This window comes from Desmodus rotundus, chromosome 10 (genome assembly GCF_022682495.2).
Source record: "Desmodus rotundus isolate HL8 chromosome 10, HLdesRot8A.1, whole genome shotgun sequence".
Classification (NCBI taxonomy): Eukaryota; Metazoa; Chordata; class Mammalia; order Chiroptera; family Phyllostomidae; genus Desmodus; species Desmodus rotundus.
In genome coordinates this window covers 64165684-64191772 of record NC_071396.1, presented here as the reverse complement: position 1 = coordinate 64191772, position 26089 = coordinate 64165684, and the positions used below count along the sequence as shown (strand labels likewise).

At 39.2% G+C, this 26089-nt stretch overlaps 1 pseudogene; it reads left to right on the top strand.

Moving 5' to 3' along the window:
• The first annotated feature begins 10363 nt into the window (after window positions 1-10363).
• LOC112322623 (solute carrier family 41 member 2-like) lies at window positions 10364-11781 on the top strand (annotated as a pseudogene).
• Window positions 11782-26089: the final 14308 nt, after the last annotated feature.

Here is a 26089-nt window from a genome sequence, read left to right as displayed (position 1 = left end):
TTATTTATTTGTTTTATAATAGTGACTTTTATGGGTATAAAAGGGTATTTCCTTGTGGCTTTGTTTTTCATTTCTCTAATAATATTGTTGAGCATCTTCTTGTGTGTTTATTGGCCATTTGTATATCTTCTTGAAAGAAATGTCTATTCAAGTCCTTTGTTTATTTTTTAATTGAGTTGCTTTTGTCTTTGTTTTTGACTTGAAAGTGTTTGTTATATATTCTCGATATTGACCTTTTAACAAATACATGATTTGTATGTGTTTTCTCCTATTCTGTGGGTTGCCTTTTCACTGTGTTGATTGTATCCTTTGCCACATAGAAGTTTTTAATTGTGATGTAAACAAATTTGTTTTGTTGTTCTTGTTGTTGTTGTCTGTGCCCTTTGCAAGTTTAAAATTGGGTCATTTGTCCTTTTGTTGCTACATTTTAAGAGCATTTTACATAAGCTCCTGGCTTGCTCAGTCAGTAGAACATGAGACTCTTATGAGCACTTTACAGATTCTGAATATTAAACTCCTTTCAGATATATGATTGTCAAGTACTTTCTTGAACAATTTATGTTAACTCATGTTCTTAACAGTAACATTCAATACACAAAAGTTTTAACTTTTGATTTAGTACATTTATCTACTTTTTTAAAATTTGGTTGGGGTTTTTTTGTGTGTGTGCTTTTGATGTCATATCTAAGAAACAATTGCCTAACCAAAGTCATAACGATCTATACCTGTTTCATTCCAAGAGTTTTATAGTTTTAATTCTTCTATTTAGGTCTTGATTTATTAGAGAGTAATTTTTATATGATGTGAAGTAGAGATCTAACTTCATTTTTGTGCATGTGGACATTCAGTTGCCTCAGAAACATTTGCTGAAAAAATTATCTTTTCCTCCAAAATATGACTTTGGTTTTATTCTCAGAGATTAATTAACTATAAATGTGAGGGTCTGCCTGTAAAATATATTGCTCTCCATGTCTCACTTTATGCATCAAGAATACTGAACTAATGCCAGAGCTTGGATACACTATGCAGTTCCATTCCTCATGCCTTCAGGAGTGCTGCTCCCTTGTCTAGAATGCACACTCTCTGCCCCATCTCAGGAGAGTCAATTACTCTTGCCCATTTCTTTAATACATATTGAATAAAATTTGAACTCTGTTAAATGAGAAAATATATTGGTGAAAACACATACCACTTACAAGTGTGCATACCTTCACTTTTATTATTTAATTCAATGTATGAGAAAAGTTAATAAAATTAGAGAAGGCAGACAATTAAAAATAATTTTTCAAAATTTTCTCAAAAGCAACAATAAGGAGGACAGCCATTTACATTCAGTTCAGGAGTGATCAGAAAGATTCAAGATGAAATGAAGAAGATTTGCTGAGATTAGAAGTGTCTTAAAACTAAGGATTGTGGTCAGCAAACTAGTGGAGAACTTCCAGGCTGGATTGCCAACGGATAAGGAAGAATTCTACCTGAAAGCTGAGCATACAGAAACACTTCTGATTATACCTAAAGATTCTTTGCTTTATTTGTTTCTCTCCCATTAATTTGGTCTGTTTGATGCATTCTAACAAGTAAAATAGATAGATCCTCTCTCATCATCTCTACTCCATTTGAATTTTCCATCCTATTCCCACTCCCATGAGAATTAATTTCCCCTGCATTATTTTGCTTCAAAACCTACTTTGGGCATTGATCGAAAAAACTGTGATGGAATACTGACTGGTAAAGATTAGTGCAATAGCTTCCTAAGGGATTTGTATTTTAACAGAGGACAAGTGCCTTCTGATGAAAGAATATGTCTACAACTGTGGAATTCCCAATATTATCAAGCAGGAAGAGCAGGCTGGTGCTTCCCATATTCCTAAGTGTCATTATCTACAGTAAATCTCCCTTTCTAAAATAAATTCAAAAACTAGTTACCTTCTTGTCCTTTTCTGACATCTGAGGATTGGCGTAGTCTAAAAGCAGTATATAGGAGAACCAAGATGGCGGCGTAGGTAGACACACTGCGCCTCCTCACACAACCAGAACTGACAGAGAATCGAACAGCAAGGGGGACCAACACCAAGGAAACAGAAAATAATCATTCATCCAGACTGGTAGGAGGGGCGGAGACGGCACTGGGGTGGAGAGGACTCGCGTGGCTGTGGCGGGACTGAGACTGGCGGAGTGTGGGACAAATGGCGCAGGCAGTCCGAGCACTAGCAGACCCTGCGGTCCCACATTTGCACAGATAAACCCAGAGGGCCGGACTCAGAGTGGCGGAGAGTGGGGCAGGCAGAGTGGCGGGTAGCACCTTGCGGCACCACATTCGCCCACAGATAAACTGGACGAACGGCGGGCAGAGAAGCAGACCGATGCGCAACCTAGGGCTCCAGCTCGGGGAAATAAAGCCTCAAACCTCTGATTGAAAGCGCCCCTGGGGGTTGGGGCAGCAGCAGGAGAGACTCCCAGCCTCACAGGAGAGGTTGTTGGAGAGACCCACAGGGGCCTAGAGTGTGCACAGGCCCACTTACTCGGGAACCAGCACCAGAGGAGCCCAGTTTGATTGTGGGTAGCGGAGTGAAAGACTGAACTCCGGAGGAGAGTGAAGCGGGCGCCATTGCTCCCTCTCGGCCCCTCCCCCACGTATAGCGTCACAGTGCAGCGACCAGCATTACCCCGCCCTGGTGAACACCTAAGGCTCCACCTCTTAAAGTAACAGACGCGCCAAGACAAACAAACAAAAAAAATGGCCCAAATGACAGAACACTTCAAAGCTCCTGAAAAAATACAACTAAGCGACGAAGAGATAGCCAACCTATCGGATGCACAGTTCAAAGCACTGGTTATCAATATGCTCACAGACTTGGTTGAATCTGTTCGAAAAACAGATGAAAAAATGAAGCCTATGCCAAGAGAAACAAAGGAAAATGTACAGGGAACCAATAGTGATGAGAAGGAAACTGGGACTCAAATCAATGGTATGGACCAGAAGGAAGAAACAAACATCCAACCAGAAAAGAATGAAAAAACAAGAACTTGGAAAAATGAGGAGAGGCTTAGGAACCTCCAGGACACCTTGAAATGTTCCAACATCCGAATTATAGGGGTGCCAGAAGGAGAAGAGAAAGAACAAAAAACTGAAAACTTATTTGAACAAATAAGGGAGAACTTCCCCGATCTGGCAAAGGAAATAGACTTCCGGGAAGTCCAGGAAGCTCAGAGAGTCCCAAAGAAGCTGGACCCAAGGAGGAACACACCAAGGCACATCATAATTACATTACCCAAGATTAAACGCAAGGACCTACATCCAAGATTACTGTATCCAGCAAAGCTATCATTTAGAATGGAAGGGAGGGTAAAGTGCTTCTCAGATAAGGTCAAGTTGAAGAGGCTCATCATCACCAAGCCCTTATTATATGAAATGTTAAAGGGAGTTACCTAAGAAAAAGAAGATCAAAAAATAGGAACAGTAAAAATGACAGCAAACTCACAGTTATTAACGACCATACATAAAACAAAAACGAGAGCAAACTTGGCAAACAACTAGAACATGAGGGTTGTCAATAAGGGAGTGGGAGCGGGAGAGGGGGGTAAAGGTAGAGAGAATAAGTAGCATAGATGATAGGTGGAAAATAGACAGGGGGAGGGTAAAAATAGTGTAGGAAATGTAGAAGCCAAAGAACTTATAAGTATGACCCATGGACATGAACTATGGGGGGGGAATGTGGGAGGGAGGGGGGTGGGCAGGATGGAGTGGAGTGGGGGGGAAATGGGACAACTGTAATAGCATAATCAATAAATATATTAAAAAAAATAAGAAATTTACCAACAATAGCACACCCCGCAAACAATAGTGAGAAGGGGTAAAGAACGAAAACGAGTTAAAACATAAAAGTAAACCTGATGCATCAATAAAGGAAATACAAATAAAAAAAAAATAAAAAAAATAAAAGCAGTATATACCCACTAGTTCCAAAGTTCCAAATACCAAATGTCTAAAAGCAAATTCCAGCAGTTTCCAGATAATATATATAAACATATATTTTATATATTAATATATTTTTATATATTTATAAAATTTATAAATATATGTATAAATTATAGAACCAAAATAAAATAAAACATTTTTCCTTGGTGGTGGTACCCTTTGTGATAATCACATATCATCTAAATTTATCCACAATCCCAGGCACAGGGACAGAATTTAAATTCAGAGTGATTCAGAGTCAAAGAATAAACACAAGCATGTGTCTTTGGCACAAGAAAGCCTGGGGACAGGATGTGGCTGCAAAAAAATATGCATTTCCCCTTCAAGTCACTGGTTTCATAAAGCCTTTGGTAAGAAAAGATTAAGAGGTCATTTATTGGATGGAATTTCTCTAGCACCAGGGGACAAGCTGATATAGTCCCCAAAGCTGGAAGACAAAAATTGCACTGAAGAGATATAGTAATATTAGGGATTACCATATAGCTAGTTAGTTCTTTCACAGCAGCATTTCTCAAACCAGTGTTCCTATAGCCTGCAGCTCACCACAGATATTTCCAGTTTGAGATACTATAGACTTGGGCATTATCAATGAATACAGATTTGGGCATTATCAATGAACAGAGGTTTAGACAGGACATCTGTGTGGCCAAGTCCATTAAATTCTGTTTCCCAAATGCAAAAATAATAGCCTTCTACCTACATGCACTGTTAGCAGCTTAAGGGCCGGGTCAAATAGTCAAAAGTACATCTGTAAAGGACAGCAAGCATAACTGTTCATTCCCATGTCTAAAGTTACTTAAATAATTTTAAAAGCAAAAATTGTGGTGGAGGTAGGTATTGAATAAAAGTGGTCAAAAAGTACAAACATACAGTTATAAGAAAAATAAGTACTAGAGATAAAACATAAAACATGATGATAATAGTTAATGCTGCTATACAGTATACTTGAAAGTTGTTAAGAGTTTTCATAAAAAAAAGAAAAACACTACTCTTTTCTTCTTTTTTTGTATCTATCTGAAGTAATGGATGTTGACTAAACTTATTGTGGTAATCATTTCACAATATATGTAAGTCAAATCACTATGCTGTACATCTTACAATTACACATGTCATATGTCAATTATATCTCAGACTAGAAAAAATAAAAGCACAAAGTATTTACTATAAAAAAGGAATTCATTTTTATCTGTGAGCCTATATGAAAAAATTTTGAACTTAAATAGCTACCAAAGATACTAAATATTTGGGAATGCTTTAGTTTGTTAGTTGTTAAAATTAGTGTGATAAAACCAGGCTTACATGTAATCCACAATTTATGAAAATAAATTAATAATGCAAAGTCCTTATTCTATTGTATTACAATGTTATGACTCTTTGTTATTACCATAGCAAATAAGAAAAATTCTGAGATACTTTTTTACTGTTTCAAGACAGTAAATAAAGAGGGTTATAGAATGAAAAGAACCCCTATTTTATAGTTTGAGCATTTGTGTAACTGACTGTAATCCAGCACCAGTAGTAAAGATGGAGAAGAAACAGATGAGAGAGAAGGGTGGAGGGATGGAAAGGAAAATTGTGTGTTGAACACGTTCAGTTTGAGCTGTGTATAGGAAATTCAAAAACAGAGGTCAAATACACAGTTGGCTATATGTATTTAGAATTCTAGATAAATTGTTCAAGAGACATAAACATAGGAGTCATCAGGATACAAATAGTATTAAAGTTATGGGAGAAAATATAGGCCAAGACAAGGACATAAGGCAAAAATCTGGGGTTTCATTGCAGTGTACACATATAGCACAACATGTGTCAACAAAACCTACTTTGCTTCTGAGGCTTGTTGATCATTTGGCTTCTTGGAACCACTCAAAGTGGGTAATTAAAAAAGGGTTTAATGAAAAGATGTTTGCCAATGTGTGATCAGAGTTAAAACAACAACAAATGGCAAAGCAACCAGGATCATGCAAACATTACCAGACCCAGACTGGCCTTGCCTTAGCCTGGGGAGCGGGGATCATAAGCACACTGCACCTCTATCCTCTGGTGTCCCTTGTTGACCAAACCCAATGGAAACCAATGCAGAAAGCATTGCTGAGACAGTCCTAGAAATCAGTCCCCCAGTGCACAGGGCAAAGGGAGTAGAAGGGAGAGTAGGTATAGTAGGGAAGACCAAAAAAACCCAGCACATTTTTTCAATATAAATAGTTACAACTAACCCATATAGAAGGTTTCAGTCTACTCTCAGACACCAATAACCAAGCATTAAATGCCATTCAGACTTTGTCCTTCAAATGAACAAGTTTTTCAAACTGAAATAAGATAGTCTACTTCAGCTTTGCCTGTCATCATCTTTATCTCCAAAGCCATATTTATACCATATCTTTAATATTTTATTGAATTTGTATTCTTCATTTAAAAATGATTGTAAAATGGAAATATAAAGATTGATACTATTACCATAAACATAAGCCTTACAATTTTATACTATTGAAATGCAAATAAAAATCATTAGATGTAATAATTCAAAGCCAATTTTAGGGTTTAAGCAGAAGGGCAGTGTGAAAGAAAAAATAAAATTAAAGAATTTGTATGAGATGTACAAAAACAACGCAAATAGTATGCATCTAGAAGGAAAGAGGTAATTAGGGATTTTAGAATATTTTGGGTTTTCAACAAACAGATTTTTCCCTATATCTTTTAACCTACAGATGGCCAGTAGACATATGAAAAGAGACTCAATGCCACTATTTATAAGAGAAATTAAAGTTAGAACCACAACAAGATGTCACCTCACACCTGTCAGAATGGCCATCTTTAATAAGTCAACAAACTACAAGTGCTGGAGAGGATGTGGAAAAAAGGAAACCCTAGTGCACTGTTGGTGGGAATGCAGACTGGTGCAGCCGCTGTGGAAAGCAGTAGGGAGGTTACTCAAAAGATTAAAAATGAAACTGTCTTATGACCCAGTAATTCCATTTTTCTGAAAAAATCCAAAACACTAATTTGAAAGACTATAAACCCCTATGTTGATTGCAATGTTATATACAATAGCCAAGATATAGAAGCAACCCAAGTTCTCATCAATAGACAAGCAGATAAAAAGTGGTGGTACATGTACACAATGGAATATTACTCAGCCTTAAAGAAATAAAATCTTATCATTTGTAGCAGTGTGAATGGACCTAGAGAGTATTATGCTCAGTAAAATGTCAGTCAGAGAAAGATGAATACTTTATGGTTTCACTTATATGTGGAAACTAAAGAACAAAATTAATGAACCAATAAATTTGAAAAGACTCATAGACACAGAGAGTAGACTAGTGGTTGCCAGAGAAGAGGGAGACTGGAGGAATGGGGTAAAGAGGTGAAGGAATTAACAAATACAAATTGGTAGTTACAAAATAGTCATGAGGATGAAAAGTACAGCATAGGGAATATAGGCAATAATATTGTAATCACTATGTATTATGACATGTTGGTACTGGAAATATCATGAAGAGCACTTTGTAAAGTATATTTTTGTCTAAATACTATGCTGTACACCTGAAACCAATACATAATAATAATAAAAAATAAGAAATGTGAAAAAATGCACTCTAGGAATTATTATGGAACAGTTATACTGGGACATACTGAAAACATTTAACATGGATTCTACTCTCAAAAAATAAATTTTCTCAAAAAACATCTATGAAATTCAGTAAGACTCTATCCTTGATTGTGAAAAAGTTTGAGAATAACTGAATTTTTAAAGTTCTTTTGAGGTGGTTTTAATTCATGTGGACCTGAATCAGCACTGTCCAATTGAACTGCATGTGCCTATTGAGCACCTGAGATGGGACGAGTCACAAGTGAGGTACTACAATTTTTTTCATTTTTATTCATTTAAGTTCAAATAGCCACCCGTGGTTGGGCCCATCACATTGGACAGTGGAAGAATCTATGCATTTTGGAAATCTATAGTATATATACTAGTATGACATAGGTACTGATGGAAGTAGGATTTGAAGTAGATATACTTATTTTTAAAACCTAGATTCTCTTGTTCTGTTTTCTTGTAGCTGTAGTATCATGCAGTATCTTACAGTGCAGCTTTGGGGTCAGGCAGATCTTAGTTTAAGTTCCGGTTTTACAAATAACTTGTTTGTGAACTTCAATTAGTTATCTAACCTCTCTACAGCATACTTTGTTCATTTATAAAATGGAGTTAATAACAGTAACTACATTACATATTACATATGTTACATTTGTTACATAATATTCTATGTGTATTTCATGATATAACATTATATGTGCAGAGCTCAGTAACAATTTATGTTATTACTTAGATGTAAAAAAAATCATTTTTTAATTTAGTCACTAAAGCAGAATCCCAAAGACTTCTACCTAATCACACTTTCTTGGACTTCTTTGAGGAAGTGATTAAGATGAAAACATAACACTATATTTCTAATTTTTTTAATTTTTATTGAATTTGTTCAGGTGTCATTGGTTAATAAAATTATATAGGTTTCAAGTGTACAATTCTGAAATACATCACCAGTATATTGTATTCTTTGCTCACCATCCAGAGTCATGTCTTACCATCACCATTCATTCCCTCTTTATCTTCTTCTACCTCCCACCGCCTCCCTTTCCTCTTGTAATCACCATACTGTTGTTTGTATCTATGTATATCTCTTATTTTTTATCTTAGACAAGGGTGAAAATAGAAACCTCTTATTTAGTCTAGCAATTAAAAATTATTTTGAATGGATGGTATAGGGATTGTTTGATTTTGCCAGCCATAGTAATGATTAAAGAGGGTTGGATTGTTTCAACATCTATCTGATATGGAGGAAACATGGCCCTGCACACCAGCCTCTGGCCAGTCCTGAACACAAGACTTCTGAGTCTTTCAAAGCAAGAGGTCACTGGAGCCATAGTGGTCACCAGAGTCTACTTAAAACTATGTGGCCTCAGAGTCCTAGAATCATTCCCAATTTTCCAGTTCTTTCCCAGTGGAACAATTCTGGAGAGAGAAAAAGAAATCATACTTTAAAATTAGTCCTTCAATATTTTTGCCTTGAGAACCAAAGATACAGACACATAACTGTAAAATATATATTTGGCCCTGTGTTACTGCTCTGTCAAATATCAGACATTAGCAATATTTTATATTGATTCTATTTTTTTTCCAGAGGAGTGTATCATAGTTAGCCAGGTATACTACCATAATGGTGCAAAATAATCTTGTTGACTATTATATTAAATTCTGGGAATTACTGATTGTGCTTCAGAAAGCCAAGAATTTTTCTCATATGAAGGTTTTCTAAACTCAGGCCAGATTTTTCATGGTTCATATGTCAGGCAGTTTGTTCATGGGGGAAGAATCAAATAGCTCATGACACCTTTAGGCAGGTTGACAACATTTATAACTTTGGTATAGCTATGGGGACAGTGAGATGTTGGCAAGGAAAGGTACTGTGCTGTGTAGTCTAGAAATTCAAATTTCTTTTTTGTTAGTATCAGAATGATTGATTGTCTCATGGAAGAAGTCCAGTAAGCTATAAGAACCACAGAAGTTTCAAAAATCTGGTTGATTCAGAGTAAAACAGTGCTCTGCAACCTTCCTAGAGATAGGGTTTAATTTCGTGGGACATGAATGGTAAGGCGGACAATGAAAGTAGCCCACATTTAACAGTAAAAGTAGAATTATAGATGATGGTGGAGGAGGGGCCGAGCAGAAAAGAGTCACAGGGCTGGAGCCTCAGATGCTTGAGAATGAAGTAAATGACCCTCTCATTCCCTGCTTGTAGTGCTTCGTCCCTCCCCCTCTCCACATGGGGCGGGTAACACTGGAGGAAAAGTTTTGGGTTTGACTAGTGGGCTGTGTTTGGTGTTCTTAGATCCAAGTCCTGATTTAGCTACTGAGTACCTTTTCTTAGTAGAAAGATTATTCTTTTCTATATAATAAAATCAGCATGTTAATTTAAAACCAACATTGTGTAGTTATGATTCAACTCCTTTGGTTCCTTATGAAGCTTGAGGCCTAAGGAGTAAATAGTCTGCTGTGGTAGCAAAATGACTAATAGCAAAGTAAGGTCTATTACTAACACCACAAGTAATGGCCCAACTTGAGAAGGAAGTTTTATAGATTGTACTTAAACTTACCACATTCCAATCTGTTAAGTTTTTAAATTTACTGCTGAGAATGGTTCCAGTCATTTACCAGAAAAGTCAGAGAGACAGGGGAGAAAAAAAGCAGCCTTTGCTAAGATGGATTATGACTGGAGCTCAGACCTTTCACAATAGATCAGAACAACATATGGAGTATCAATTCCTCAGAACAGTCATTTCATGGCAAAATTTGTCAAGTACTCTCAAGCTGTAGCCAAATACAGGATGACTATGCCAACTATAATTAGTTGGAATTATGTGATTAAAAGGGAGGCTTCAGAAGCTACTGCCATGTTCAAAGATAAAGGTGTGCCTAGTGATAGTGATGAAGCTATCTTTGTAAAAAGAAACAAAAAAGGTAAAATGAATTTGGTGGCATTGTTACATTGCAAATACTTGTGCTGTTTTTTACTGGCTGAATTTTGAATACCTTCAGTTGTCATGACTTTGGATATAGTACAAGAAAGAGGAGTTGCGATAGTTTTAGATATTTGGAGATATTAGGATGGGGTGAATACATGTTGTGTGTGCTATGAACGTGCATCTTTGGTTGTCAGAGAGTGGACCATAGTAGACAGAATAATGTTTCCACAAAGATGTCCATAGTCTCATCCCCAGAACTCATAAGTAGTTAACTCATTTGTCAAAGGATACTGTGCAGAAGTGACTAATTAAAGATTTTGAGATAGAGAGATTATTCTGGATTACCTGGTTGGGCCAAAACGAATCACAGTGATCCTTATGAGAGAGGCAGAATTGTCAGAATGAGAGAGAAGATGTGATGAGAAAGCAGAGGCCAGAAAAAGACAGAGAGAAAGAGATTGGGGCCAAGAGACAGATGAACCAGAGAATGTAGGTGGTCCCTAGAAGCTGGAAAAGGCAAAAACAAAACAAAAACAAACAAACAAAAAGAAACCCAGATATCTCCCTGGAACCTCCAGAAAGAACACCATCTTACTAACATTTTGATTGTAGGACTTCTGATCTCTCCAACTGTAAAATAATCAATGAGTTACTTTAAGTAACTAAATTTGTAGTAATTTGTTATAGCAATATTAATAGGAAACTAATACAGAAGTGTTTTAAAAAATGAAAACTTTTTTGTCTTGCACTTCTTGGTCTCAAGGGAATTTGGAGATGATATTGGAATCCAGATTATCCACTGTAGCAAATGCTGGAAGGATGGATTTATCCACTGAAAAATAGAACCTAATAATTTGCAATTTAGCCTTAAATCAAGTTTAAGCAACAACAGTTGGTTTTCTAGCAGCTGTGGCAGCAATTATATGGGGCTGGATTTCAGAGGGGAAAAATACTACCTTGGTCATTGCACACATTTGTACTTTAGCAGAGTAGTAACTGCCTTCATTGAATCTCTTCTGCAGGGAATAATAATGGTTGGGATTATCAATTGTTCAAAGAACAATGGGATAAACCCTGATAACATCACTATGCCCATCCTGCTAGTTTTGCAATCCTATAACCCTTTCTATATTATCATGGGTAAATCAGGCCTATACTCCTGTCTCATGCTACCTATTACTGGTGTCTTTTCCTTGATTTTAATTTCTATCTGAATTGTAATAGCTGCCAAACATTCAGTTACAAGGACAGCATTCAATCTTATTACAGAAACAACTTAAAAAAAAGAATTTTGTGTTAACTAGAATGAAGAGTAGTCATGCATAGCATACAATAAATGATAACTGGCATAAGTAGAAACTCTATCTCTGGAAAAGGACTCATGGACGTGGACAACAGTGTGGTGATTGCTGGGGGAAGGGGAGTATATGGGGACTAAATGGTAATAGAAGAAAAAATACAATAAAGATTAAATCAAAAAAGAAAAAAATTAAGAATGGATTTAGAATGTTTGCAATGAATAACTCTAAAACCACATATGTAGCAGAAATCCACTCTATTATTATATTATTAGTAGTATTATAATATAATGCTAATAATAATATAATAATATAATACTACTAATATTTTTATATTATTATTAGTATTATAATATAATACTAAGGTTAGGGGAAACAAAGCTCTGGTCTCACATATGTGCTGCACTGTAAAGCAATCTCTAAAATGAAAGAGGCCTAACTGAGCTTGTCACAGTTTTAACCATACCCACCTCCATGCCAACGGAGGATGAATTTACTAATACTTGTTGCTAAGCTAACCTAAAAATGTTGTGTTTAGCATAATATAAATCACATTTACCTGCATGTATTAATTACTGTGAAAGTGTTCTTGGAAATTACCAATCAAATACTTAATGGCTTTGAGACATCTTTAATGAAAGCAAGGGGACATTTATGATTATTAATTTGTTAAAGGATCACTCTTTTTTTATTTTTTGGTGTATGGGGTGATGCTCCAACCAACTGAGCCACCCAGCCAGGGCTAGATTACTCATTTTTTCCAGAAAATTTGTAACTAGTCAAAAGCAAAGACAACCGAAGGTTTATTTCATTTAAAAGAACAAGATGGTGTGAAAAATTATACATGCAAGTGTGTATGTACATGTCAGAGAGAAAATACAGAGATTAAAAAATTGTTGGTAAGCTAAACCTTGCATTGTTGATATAAAAGATTATTGAGCTATTAGAATATTATCGTTATGAAATTATTGAACACATTTCATTGATATGCTTTTGTCACTTGTTCCAAAACATTTGCTACTGGTGAGAATTTAGTACATGTTGGCTAAATAATTAAATTTTTCTTTCCTAACTAAAAAGAAACTGTATTGGTCAGGAAAGATGATAGAGTACAAAGCATCAGGAATACATCTCTCTACTCAGACAATTGTACTCGCAGAAACTGTCTGAAGTAACTATTTTAGAATTCTGGGCTTTATTCAAGGGTTAAAGATTCCAGGGGAAAGACTGGCTGGTAAATTGAGGTTAATTTCATACTTTATCATGATAGCAGCTACCCAAGTCTTACTCCCCAGCCCCATGGCAGGCAGCTATGCTTGAATTCCCCCTGATGAGCAATAAGGACATTTTCTTCCAAATATTGGGGTTCTGTGATCTTAATGCTGATTACTGCCTTTGAATGGAAAGGTGCAGTCAGAGATTGGCCACCAATGTTTGAAACTCTCCTGGCTGAAATTGCTTCCAGAGGATTTAAAGGTAAATCACTTTCTTATCCTCCTCACCTTTCCCTTTTTTGACAGTCTGACTTTTGAGAATTATGACACCAAAAGCAACTGCATATGTGGGAATATTGATAAAGCCATACACATGCCCATGGAAAGATAGTAAGTTCAGGAATAACCTGACAAGACTATAAACTTTTATATCAGACTGATACCCAGTAGGGGGACACCCTTCAACAATTAAACACACACACACACACACACACACACACACACACACACAGTGAACCCTGGGAAAGAGGAGAATTTGATTCCCAGAGTCACCATATTACCAAATCCAAATGTTCAATTCTCAACAAAGAAAAATCACAAGGCATACACATAAATAGGGAAGTAGTCCCATTGAAAACAATACAGTGAATTAACAGAGGCATACAAAGTCCAAGCATCAGACATACTAGCCAAATACTTTATAAACATTTATGTTAAAGATGCTGAAAGAGCTAAAGGAAGACATGGACAGACACCAAATTTTGTGTGAACAAAATGGAAATATCAATAAAGAGAGAGAAAACTTTATAAAAAAAGAAATTCTGAAGCCAAAAAGTACAAATAAGTAAAATAAAAAATTCACGGGGATGAGCTCACCCCTTTTGCTCGCACAGACACGCAGACTCTCTCTTTCACAAACACACACGCGTATACACACTCTTGCACACACGTACAACCCTGGGCGCAAGCACCCTCTTGGCAGCTGGCGTCAGCGGGCGCGGTGGTAGCCAGGTTCAGTCCCTGCTCTCTGCAGCTGCTGGCTGAGAGTACCGTTGCCCCGGCCGGAGGAGAGCGATGCAGGGGCCTGAGCAGCAGTTCGAACAGTAATGTGGATTTACAGTCGTTTCCTGCAGGAACTAGCTGAGACGCCTGAAGTCTGGGGTACCAGCAACGTCTGGAGGGGCTGAGCACCTGGCAAGGGGGCAAGGGGGCAAGGGACCACACCTGGGGACCGCATCAAAACTTGTGCCTGGACCAGGAATTACAAGTACGAACTTTATTCAGCTGTCTCTTTTTTGATTCTCATAACTTCTGGATCTATCAAGGTGCACTTTATGATTGGCCATAAAAGCAAAGTCAGATAGTATTTTCAATTATTAAAACCATAATCTTGATCGGGTTGGAAGATGGCGTCGAGATAGGTGGGAGAGGAGTCCACTTCCCCTCAGCACCAATGAAACGCCTAGTTGATCTGAGGAACAGAGTGAACAACCAATGGTATTCCAGCATATATGAAGATCCGAGACCAAAGATAGAGGACATTGAAAGATCTGACAGTAAGAAGAGTGCTTAAGGACAATAAGGTCCCTGGGACATGCGGGGGGACCAGGGCAGCTGAAGCCCCGGCCCAGGCGCAGGGTCTGCTGCAGGATTCTTGGGAGAGAGCCCCACTGAGCTGTGTGAGCAGCCAGGTAGGTACTTGTTTGGACCAGGGGGGCTTGAATAGGAAGAACTTCTCGAAAAGAAAAAGAGAAAATAGAGGCACTCATCCGCTAGTTAGAGAACTCTCCGCAGCAGCCGCCTCTGGCGCCCCTCCCCCCTCAGCCCCTGGACTGTGAATGCAGGATAAGCAGCCCCAGCTCTCACCTGAAGCCCTGATGGTGCGCACCCAGATTAGCGGACAGGGCGCCCACAACTGAAACCCCGGATGGGAGTGCCCCCTGATAAGCTGCCCGGCTGCCTGGGTGCACAGACACAAAGCGCCTAGGTGGGCGCGCACATCCATAAGTGGCCTGGGCGCCCAACCTGAAACCCCGGCTGCGCACCCACACCTGAAACCCTGGCTGGGCGCCCACACCTGAAACCTTGAGTGGGTGCGCACCAGGAACAGTGGCAAGCTGCCCCTCGCACAGGCCCAAAGGAGCAGATCCGCTGATCACTAGCCTGGCTGCCTGCGAGCGACCACACCTAAAAGCACCAGTTTTGAACAGCTCCTACCTAGCCCCTGCACAAAGAGCCCTGCAGGGCATACTGGCTCTCTAGCAGGAAGGCACAAAGCCCAGCAGAGGGGAGCTGCAGGGCTAGGGGAGACTGCATTCCCCGGAAACACTCGACCCAGTAAGGGGCTGAAAAACCCCCATAGCAGCACCGAGAACCCCTAGCATCTACAACAGCAAAGACCAAGAGGGTGGAGTGTGAGTTGCCCCTAATTGGTGCAACTCAAGGACAGCAGAGCTGGTAAACTAAAGGCCTAGTGGGGAGCAGAAGGACCCTGAGGAACTGGACTGAAGGCTGAATAACAGCGAACAGTGTGGCTCAGGAAGGGAGAAGTGTGAAACCAATCCCTCCAACCACCCCCTCCCGATTCACAGACAGGAAGACCAGCAAAATTCACCTGAACAGTTTAAAGCCACCAGAAGAATTTTTTTTCCCTCCTTTCCCCCTGAATGCCTTCTTCCTTTCTGTCCTTCTTTGTTTTTTTTTTATTCATTCTTCCTTCCATCCTTTACCTTTTTTATTCCTTCTTCCTGCCTTCTTTTATTTATTCTTTTGTTTTAATTTTTGTTAAAATTCCTTCTTATCTTGTCCCCAATCTTTCCTATTCCTTCTTCCTTCCTTCCTTTCCTTTTCCATTCCCTTTTCCCCTCCTTCCCTTCTCCTTTTTTTCCCCCTTTCTCTATTTCCCACAGATGAGACAATAAAACCTGGAGTGCTGAAAAGACTAGAGTTAGACCCTGTTAGACCCATAAATGTCAGCTCAAGACCAGTGAGTGCAGAAGATTAAGGAGACGGCACCACTGAATCCCATTGGCATTCTACCATAGAAGTTCACACCATAAACCCAGGGAGTCAGAATAGATCAATTTAAGAAGCAGAGGCTAACAAGAAGAGTCTCACAAACAATAGGAAGACAAAGAAACAATCCCCAAATGAAAGGAAAGGAGGAAGCCTCAGAAAGAATGTTAACTGAAAAAGAGGCAAGTCAACTATCAGATACTGAGTTCAATGCAATGGTTATCAGGAAGCTCACTCAGCTCTCTGAGCTCAAAGAGAACTACCAGAAACTACAGGGAAACTACAATGAACTCACTGCAAACTATATCAACATGAAAAAGGAAATAAAAATTATCAACAAAGACCAAGAGGAAATGAAGAATACAATTTCTGAACTGAAGAACACAGTAGAAAGAATCAAAACAGACTTGATGAAGCAGAGGATTGGATGAGCAATCTGGAGGACAAAGTAGAAAAAAACACCCAGAAAGAGCAAGAAAAGGGAAAGAGGCTCAGAAAGAATGAAGAGGGATTAAGGGAAATGCAGGACAACATGAAATGTAATAATATCCGTATAATAGGAATACCCGCAGGAGAAGAAGAAGACCAAGGGACAGAGACACTGTTTGAAAAAGTAATGATCGAAAATTTCCCTAATCTGAGGAGAGAAAAAGTCACCCAAATCCAGGAAACACAGAGAGTCCCAAACAAGAGGAACCCAAAGAGGCCCACTGCAAGACACATCATAACTAAAATGGCAAAATTCCAAGACAAAGAAAGAATCTTAAAGGCAGTAAGGGAAAAAAAGGAAGTAACATACAAGGGAGCCCCAGTAAGGTTAGCAACTGACTTCTCAATGGAAACGCTCCAAGCCAGAAGAGAATGGCAAAAAATATTCCAAGTAATGAGAACCAGAGGCCTGCAACCAAGGCTACTTTACCCAGAAAAGCTCTCAAGCAAGAGAGAAGGACAAATAAAGAGTTTCCCAGACAAAAGAAGTCTAAAAGAATACAGCTCCACCAAACCAGCTCTGCAAGAGATGCTAAAGGGACTGCTTTAAGGAAAGGAAGGAAAAGAGAAAGACAGAGGAACACAGGTAGGAAAAAATGGCAATGAATCACTACCTATCAATAATAACCTTAAACGTAAATGGATTAAATGCTCCAATCAAAAGACATAGAATAGCTGAATGGATGAGAAAACATGACCCACACATATGCTGCCTACAAGAGACCTATCTCAGGACAAAAGACTTACACAGACTGAAAGTGAAGGGCTGGAAACAAATTTTCCAAGCAAACGGACAGGAAAATAAAAGCAGGGGTAGCAATACTCATATCAGACAAAATAGACTTCCAAAGATGGGCCATAGAGAGAGACCCAGAAGGTCACTTCATAATACTCAAAGGAAGAATCCACCAAGAAGACATCAACATTGTCAATATATATGCACCCAAAAGAGGAGCACCCAAATACATAAAGAAAATTTGGAGGACTTCAAGAAAGATATTGACAGCAACACAATTATAGTAGGGGACTTTAACACCCCACTATCAAAAATGGACAGGTCTTCCAAACAAAATATCAACAAGGATATTGTGTCACTTAACAATACCCTAGTGGAAATGGACTTAGCTGATATATATAGAGCCTTTCATCTCAAAGAAGCAAAATACACATTCTTTTCAAGTGTACATGGAACTTTTTCAAAGATAGACCACATGATAGGACACAAAGCAAGCCTAAACAAATTCAAGAAAACTGAAATCATGTAAAGCATTTTCTCTGACCAGAAGGGACTGAAACTAGAAACCAACCACAAAGGAAAAAAAACCCAAACACTCAAAATCATGGAGACTGAATAGCATGCTATTAAACAATGAATGGGTCAAGAATGAGATTAGAGAAGAAATCAAAAACTTTCTGGAAACAAATGAAAATGAACTCACAACAACCCAAAACCTATGGGACACAGCAAAGGCAGTCCTGAGAGGGAAGTTCATAGCAATATAGGCCTACCTTAAAAAGATAGAAACATTTCAAACAAATAACCTAACCCTAGGCCTACAAGAACACGTGGAACAACAACAAAGACAGCCCAGAGCAAGCAGAAGGACGGAAATAACCAAGATCACAGCAGAGTTAAATGACATAGAGACTAAAAGCACAATTCTAAGAATCAATGAATCCAGGAGCTGCTTCTTTGAAAAGATTAACAAAATCAACAACACTTTAAGTAGGCTCATCAAGAAGAAAAGAGAGAGGATCCAAATAAACACAAGTAGAAATGAAAGAGGAGAGATTACAACTGATACCACAGAAATACAAAGGATTGTAAGAAATTACTACAAAGAACTCTATGCCAAGAAATTTGAAAACCTAGGTGAAATGGACACATTTCTAGAGAAATATAATCTTCCAAAACTGAATGAAGAAGAAGCAGAAAACCTGAACAGACCAATAATAGCAGAAAAAATTGAAGCAGTCATCAAAAAACTCCCAACACACAAAAGTCCTGGACCAGATGGTTTCACAGGAGAAGCATTTAAGGAAGAGCTAACCCCTATCCTTCACAGACTATTTGAAAAAATCCAAACTGATGGAAGACTCCCAAACTCTTTTTATGAAGCCAACATCATCCTAATCCCAAAACCAGATAAAGACCCAACAAAGAAAACTTCAGGCCCATATCGCTGATGAACATAAGTTGCTAAAATCCTCTACAAAATAATGGCAAACCACATCTAGGAATACATTAAAAAGATCATACACCACGATCAAGTGGGATTCATCCCATGGATGCAAGGATGGTACAATATTTGCAAATCAATAATTGTAATACATCACATAAACAAAAGCAAAGATAAAAATCACACATTCATATAAATAGATGCTGAAAAAGCATTTGAAAATGTACAGCACCCATTTATGATAAAAACTTTCAACAAAGTGGGAGTAGAGGGAGCATTCATCAACATCATAAATGCTATATATGAGAGACAAACAGCCAACATCATCCTCAATGGACAAAAACTTAGAGCTTTCCCACTAAGATCACGAACAAGACAAGGATGCCCTCTCTCACCACTCCTATTCAACATAGCATTGGAAGTCCTAGCCACAGCAGTCATACAAGAAAAACCAATAAAAGGCATCCAAATTGGAAAGGAGGAAATGAAACTGTCACTGTTTGCAGATGACATGATAGTGTACATGGAAAATCCTATGGACTCCACCAAAAAACTACTTGACCTAATAAATGAAATTGGCAAAACAGCTGGATTCAAAGTCAATACCCAGAAATCAAAGGCATTCCTGTATACCAACAATGGAACTGCAGAAACAGAAATCAGGAAAAACATCCCATTGGACAGAGCAACAAGAAAAATAAAGTACCTAGGAATAAACCTAACCAGGGAGGTAAAAGACCTGTACTCAGAAAACTACACAACACTGAAGAAAGAAATTAAGGAAGACACAAACAAATGGAAGCATGTACCATGTTCATGGATTGGAAGAATCAACATTATCAAAATGGCCATACTACCCAAAGCAATTTATAGATTCAATGCAATCCCTATTAGAGTACCCATGACATATTTCACAGATATAGAACAAACATTGCAGAAATTCATATGGAACCATAAACGACCTCGAATAGCTGCAGCAATTTTGAGAAAGAAGAACAAAGCAGGAGGGATCACAATACCTGATATCAAACTGTATTACAAGGCCACGGTAATCAAAACAGCCTGGTACTGGCATAAAAACAGGCACATAGACCAATGGAACAGAATAGAGAGCCCAGAAATAAACTCAAGTCTATACGATCAATTAATATTTGACAAAAGAGGCAGGAGCATAAAATGGAGCAAAAACAGCCTCTTCAACAAATGGTGTTGGGAGATCTGGACAGCTATGTGCAAAAAAATGAAACTCGATCACCAACTTACACCATACACAAAAATAAATTCTAGGTGGATAAAAGACTTAAATATAAGTCATAACACCATTAAAGTCCTAGAGGAAAACATTGGCAGGAAAATCTCAGACATTCCATGCAGCAACTTCCTCACAGATATGTCCTCTAAAGCAAGGGACATAAAGGAAAGAATAAACAAATGGGACCTCATCAAAATAAAAAGCTTCCTCATGACCAAAAAAAACCAGCACTAAGATACAAAGAGAACCAACAGGATTGGAAAACATATTTGCCAATGATACTTCAGACAGTGGCCTAATCTCCAAAATGTATAAAGAACTCACACAACTCCACTCCAGGAAGACAAACAACCCAATTAAAAAATGAGCAAAGGACTTGAACAGACACTTCTTCAAGGAAGACATACAGAGGGCCCAGAGACATATGAAAAGATGCTCAGCATCACTAGCCATCAAAGAGATGCAAATTAAAACCACAATGAGGTACCATCTCACACCAGTCAGAGTGGCCAACATAAACAAATCCACGAACAAATGTTGGAGAGGATGTGGAGATAAGGGAACCCTAGTGCACTGTTGGTGGGAATGCAGACTGGTGAGGCCACTGTGGAAAACAGTATGGAATTTCCTCAGAAAACTAAAAATGGAACTGCCCTTTGACCCAGCAATTCTGCTGCAGGGATTATACCCTAAGAACCCTGAAACACCAATCCAAAAGAACCTGTGCACCCCAATGTTCATAGCAGTACAATTTACAATAGCCAAGAGCTGGAAGCAACCTAAGTGCCCATCAGCAAATGAGTGGATCCAAAACCTATGGTATAGAGTGTGAAGATGGCGGCAACATAGGTGGGAGCGGAGTCCACTTCCCCTCAACGCCAGGGAAATACCTAGCTGATCTGAGGAGCAGAGCGAACAGCCAACAGTATTCCAGCATATACGAAGATCAGAGACCAAAGATAGAGGACACTGAAAGATCTGACGGTAAGAAGAGTGCTCAAGGACAATAAGGTCCACGGGACCCAGGACCGCGCGGTACAAGGGCGGCAGAAGCGCCAGCCCTGGTGCAGGGGCTGCGACAGGAGTCTTGGGAGAGGGCCAGGCTGCGCTGTGAGCAGCCAGGTGCTTGATTAGACCAGGGGGGCTTGAAAAGGAGGAATTTCTCAAAAAGAAAAAGAAAATAGAGACACTCAGGGGCTAATTAGAGAACTCTCGGTAGTAGCCGAGGCCCCTGGCGCCCCTCCCCCTCCACCCCTGGACTGCTACGCTCACCTGAGGTCCGGTCGCGCTCGCGAGCAGATTAGCGAACGGGACCCACACTTGAAACCCCGGAGGGGCGCCCACACCTGAAACCTCCGAGATAATTTGGAGCAGAGACTAGCTGCTCCACCCACAGGCCCAAAACCTCGGAACCGAGTGCCGCGTGATTCAGTCTCAGGGCGGCCCCGCCCGCCCGAGAGACTCAAGCCCAGGGCGGCTGGATCGGGCCCCCAAGCACAGAGCCTGTGGCTCAGCGGGCTGCGCGCGCTCACCAAGCACAGGGCCGGCTGGGTGCCTGTTTTCCAAATACAAAGCTGCTGGCGAGTGTCCTAACCCCAAGGCGGCTGAATCCGCCACCTGCGCGCCAGCGTTCCAAGCCCTGGCGGCTCGATTGGTCCGCCGGCTGCGCGCTCAGGGCACAAAATGACGTCACAGACCCAAAGCGGCTGGATTCCCCTGCTGCGCGCGCACGCGTCACAAGCCAAAGCGGCTGGATTGGCTGATCAACGGACTGATTGACTGCCAGGGACCACACCTACAAAACAGCGAAGAGTGTGACCCAGGAAGAGACAAAAGTGAAACCAATCCTTCCAACCACCCCCTCCCGTTGCACAGACAGGACACCAGCAGAAATAACCTGACCGGTTTAAAGCCAACAGAAGATTTTTTTTTTTTATCCTTTTTCTTTTTTTTCCTTTCCCCCTGAATTCCTTCTTCCTCTCTCTTTTTTTCCTTTTTTTCATTCCTTCTTCCTCCCATCCTTTACCATTTTTATGTCTTCTTCCTGCCTTCTTTTATCTATTTCTATGTTTTAATTTTTGCTAAAATTCCTTCTTATCTTGCCTCCGATCTTTCTTTATTCCTTCTTCCCTCCTTCCTTCCTTTCCTCCTTTCCTATTTCCTTTTTCCCTCCTTCCCATCTTTGTTTTGGTTTGTTTTGTGTGTATGTGTGTGTTTTTTTTTCTTTTCTTTCACCCCCCCTTTCTCTTTTTCCCACAGGTGAGACAACAAAACCTGGAGTGCTGAAAAGACTAGAGTTAGACCGTGTTAAACACATAAACGTCAGCTCAAGACCAGTGAGCACAGGAGAGTAAGGAGACAGCACCACCGAATCCCATTGGCATTCTACCATAGAAGTTCATATCATAAATCCAGGGAGTCAGAACAAAGCAATTTAAGACGCAGAGGCCAACAAGAAGAGCCTCACAAACAATGGGAAGACAAAGAAACAATTCCCAAATGAAAGGAAAGGAGGAAGTCTCAGAAAGAATACTAACCGAAAAAGAGGCAAGTCAACTATCAGATACTGAGTTCAAAGCAATGGTCATCAGGAAACTCACTGAGCTCTCTGAGCTCAAAGAGAACTACCAGAAACTACAAGGAAACTACAATGAACTCACTGCAAACTATATCAACATGAAAAAGGAAATAGAAAATATCAACAAGAGCCAAGCGGAAATGAAGAATACAATTTCTGAATTGAAGAACACAGTAGAAGGAATGAAAAGCAGACTTGATGAAGCAGAGGATCGGATCAGCGAGCTGGAGGATAAAGTAGAAAAAAACACCCAGAAGGAGCAAGAAAAGGAAAAGAGGCTCAGAAAGAATGAAGAGGCAATAAGGGAAATGCAGGACAACATGAAATGTAACAATATCCGTATAATAGGAATACCAGAAGGAGAAGAAGAAGACCAAGGGACAGAGACACTGTTTGAAAAAGTAATGATGGAAAATTTCCCTAATCTGAGGAGAGAAAAAGTCACCCAAATCCAGGAAACACAGAGAGTCCCAAGCAAGAGGAACCCAAAGAGACCCACTGCAAGACACATCATAATTAAAATGGCAAATTTCCAAGACAAAGAGAGGATCTTAAAGGCAGCAAGGGAGAAAAAGGAAGTAACATACAAGGGAGCCCCAATAAGGTTAGCAACTGACTTCTCAATGGAAACGCTCCAAGCCAGAAGAGAATGGCAAAAAATATTCCAAGTACTGAGAACCAGAGGCCTGCAACCAAGACTACTTTACCCAGCAAGGCTCTCAATCAAGATAGAAGACCAAATAAAGAGTTTCCCAGACAAAAAAAGTCTAAAAGAATACAGCTCCATCAAACCAGCTCTGCAAGAGATGCTAAAGGGACTGCTTTAAGGAAAGGAAGGAAAAGAGAAAGACAGAGGAACACAGGTAGGAAATAATGGCAATGAATAACTACCTATCGATAATAACCTTAAACGTAAATGGATTAAATGCTCCAATCAAAAGACATAGAACAGCTGAATGGATAAGAAAACATGATCCACACATATGCTGCCTACAAGAGACCCATCTCAGGACAAAAGACTTACACAGACTGAAAGTGAAGGGCTGGAAACAAATTTTCCAAGCAAATGGACAGGAAAAAAAAGCAGGGGTAGCAATACTCATATCTGACAAAATAGACTTCCAAAGAAGGGCCATAGAGAGAGACCCAGAAGGTCACTTCATAATACTCAAAGGAAGAATCCACCAAGAAGACATAAACATTGTAAATATATATGCACCCAACATAGGAGCACCCAAATACATAAAGAAAATCTTGGAGGATTTCAAGAAAGATATTGACAGCAACACAATTATAGTAGGGGATTTTAACACCCCACTATCAAAAATGGACAGGTCTTCCAAACAAAAGATCAACAAAGATATTGTGTCACTTAACAATACCTTAGAGGAAATGGACTTAACTGATATATACAGAGCTTTTCATCCCAAAGAAGCAAAATACACATTCTTTTCAAGTGTCCATGGAACTTTTTCAAAGATAGACCACATGATAGGACACAAAGCAAGCCTCAACAAATTCAAGAAAATTGAAATCATATCAAGCATCTTCTCTGACCACAAGGGTCTGAAACTAGAAACAAATGCCAAGGGTAAAAACCCAAAACACTCAAAATCATGGAGACTGAATAGCATGCTATTAAACAATGAATGGGTCAAGAACGAGATTAGGGAAGAAATCAAAAACTTCCTGGAAACAAATGAAAATGAACTCACAACAACCCAAAACCTATGGGACACAGCAAAGGCAGTCCTGAGAGGGAAGTTCATAGCAATACAGGCCTACCTTAAGAAGTTAGAAACAGTTCAAACAAACAACCTAACCCTATGCCTACAAGAACTGGAGGAACAACAACAAAGACAGCCCAGAGCAAGCAGAAGGAAGGAAATAACCAAGATCAGAGCAGAACTAAATGACATAGAGACTAAAAGCACAATTGTAAGGATCAATGAATCCAGGAGCTGGTTCTTTGAAAAGATAAACAAAATCGACAAGCCTTTAAGGAGGCTCATCAAAAAGAAAAGAGAGAGGATCCAAATAAACAGAATTAGAAATGAAAGTGGAGAGATTACAACTGATACCACAGAAATACAAAGGATCGTAAGAAATTACTATGAAGACCTGTATGCTAAGAAATTTGAAAACCTAGATGAAATGGACACATTTCTAGAAAAATATAATCTTCCAAAACTGACTGAAGAAGAAGCAGAAAACCTGAACAGACCAATATCAGCAAAGGAAATTGAAGCAGTCATCAAGAAATTCCCATCACACAAAAGCCCTGGACCAGATGGTTTCACAGGAGATTTCTACAAAGCATTTAAGGAAGAACTAACCCCTATCCTTCACAGACTATTCGAAAAAATCCAAACTGATGGAAGACTCCCAAACTCTTTTTATGAAGCCAACATCATCCTAATCCCAAAACCAGATAAAGACACAACGAAGAAAGAAAACTTCAGGCCAATATCGCTGATGAACATAGACGCTAAAATTCTCAACAAAATATTAGCAAACCGCATCCAGCAATATATTAAAAAGATCATCCACCATGACCAAGTGGGATTCATCCCAGGGATGCAAGGATGGTACAATATTCGCAAATCAATAAACATAATACATCACATCAACAACAGCAAAGACAAAAATCACATGATCATATCAATAGATGCGGAAAAAGCGTTCGATAAGATACAGCACCCATTTCTGATAAAAACACTCAGCAAAGTGGGAATAAAGGGAGCAGTCCTCAACATAATTAAGGCCATATATGAGAGACCTACAGCCAACATCACACTCAATGGACAAAAACTTAGAGCTTTCCCACTAAGATCAGGAACTAGACAAGGATGCCCTCTCTCACCACTCCTATTCGACATAGTATTGGAAGTCCTAGCCACAGCAATCAGACAAGAAAAAGCAATAAAAGGCATCCAAATTGGAAAGGAGGAAATGAAACTGTCACTGTTTGCAGACGACATGATAGTGTACATGGAAAACCCTATAGACTCCACTCAAAAACTACTCGACCTAATAAATGAATTTGGCAAAACAGCTGGATACAGAGTCAATACCCAGAAATCAAAGGCATTCCTGTACACCAGCAACGAAACTGCAGAAACAGAAATCAGGAAAAAAATCCCATTCGATATAGCAACAAGAAAAATAAAGTACCTAGGAATAAACCTAACCAAGGAGGTAAAAGACCTGTACTCAGAAAACTACACAACACTGAAGAAAGAAATTAAGGAAGATACAAACAAATGGAAGCATGTACCATGTTCATGGATTGGAAGAATCAACATTATCAAAATGGCCATACTACCCAAAGCAATTTATAGATTCAATGCAATCCCTATTAGAGTACCCATGACATATTTCACAGATATAGAACAAACATTGCAGAAATTCATATGGAACCATAAACGACCTCGAATAGCTGCAGCAATTTTGAGAAAGAAGAACAAAGCAGGAGGGATCACAATACCTGATATCAAACTGTATTACAAGGCCACGGTAATCAAAACAGCCTGGTACTGGCATAAAAACAGGCACATAGACC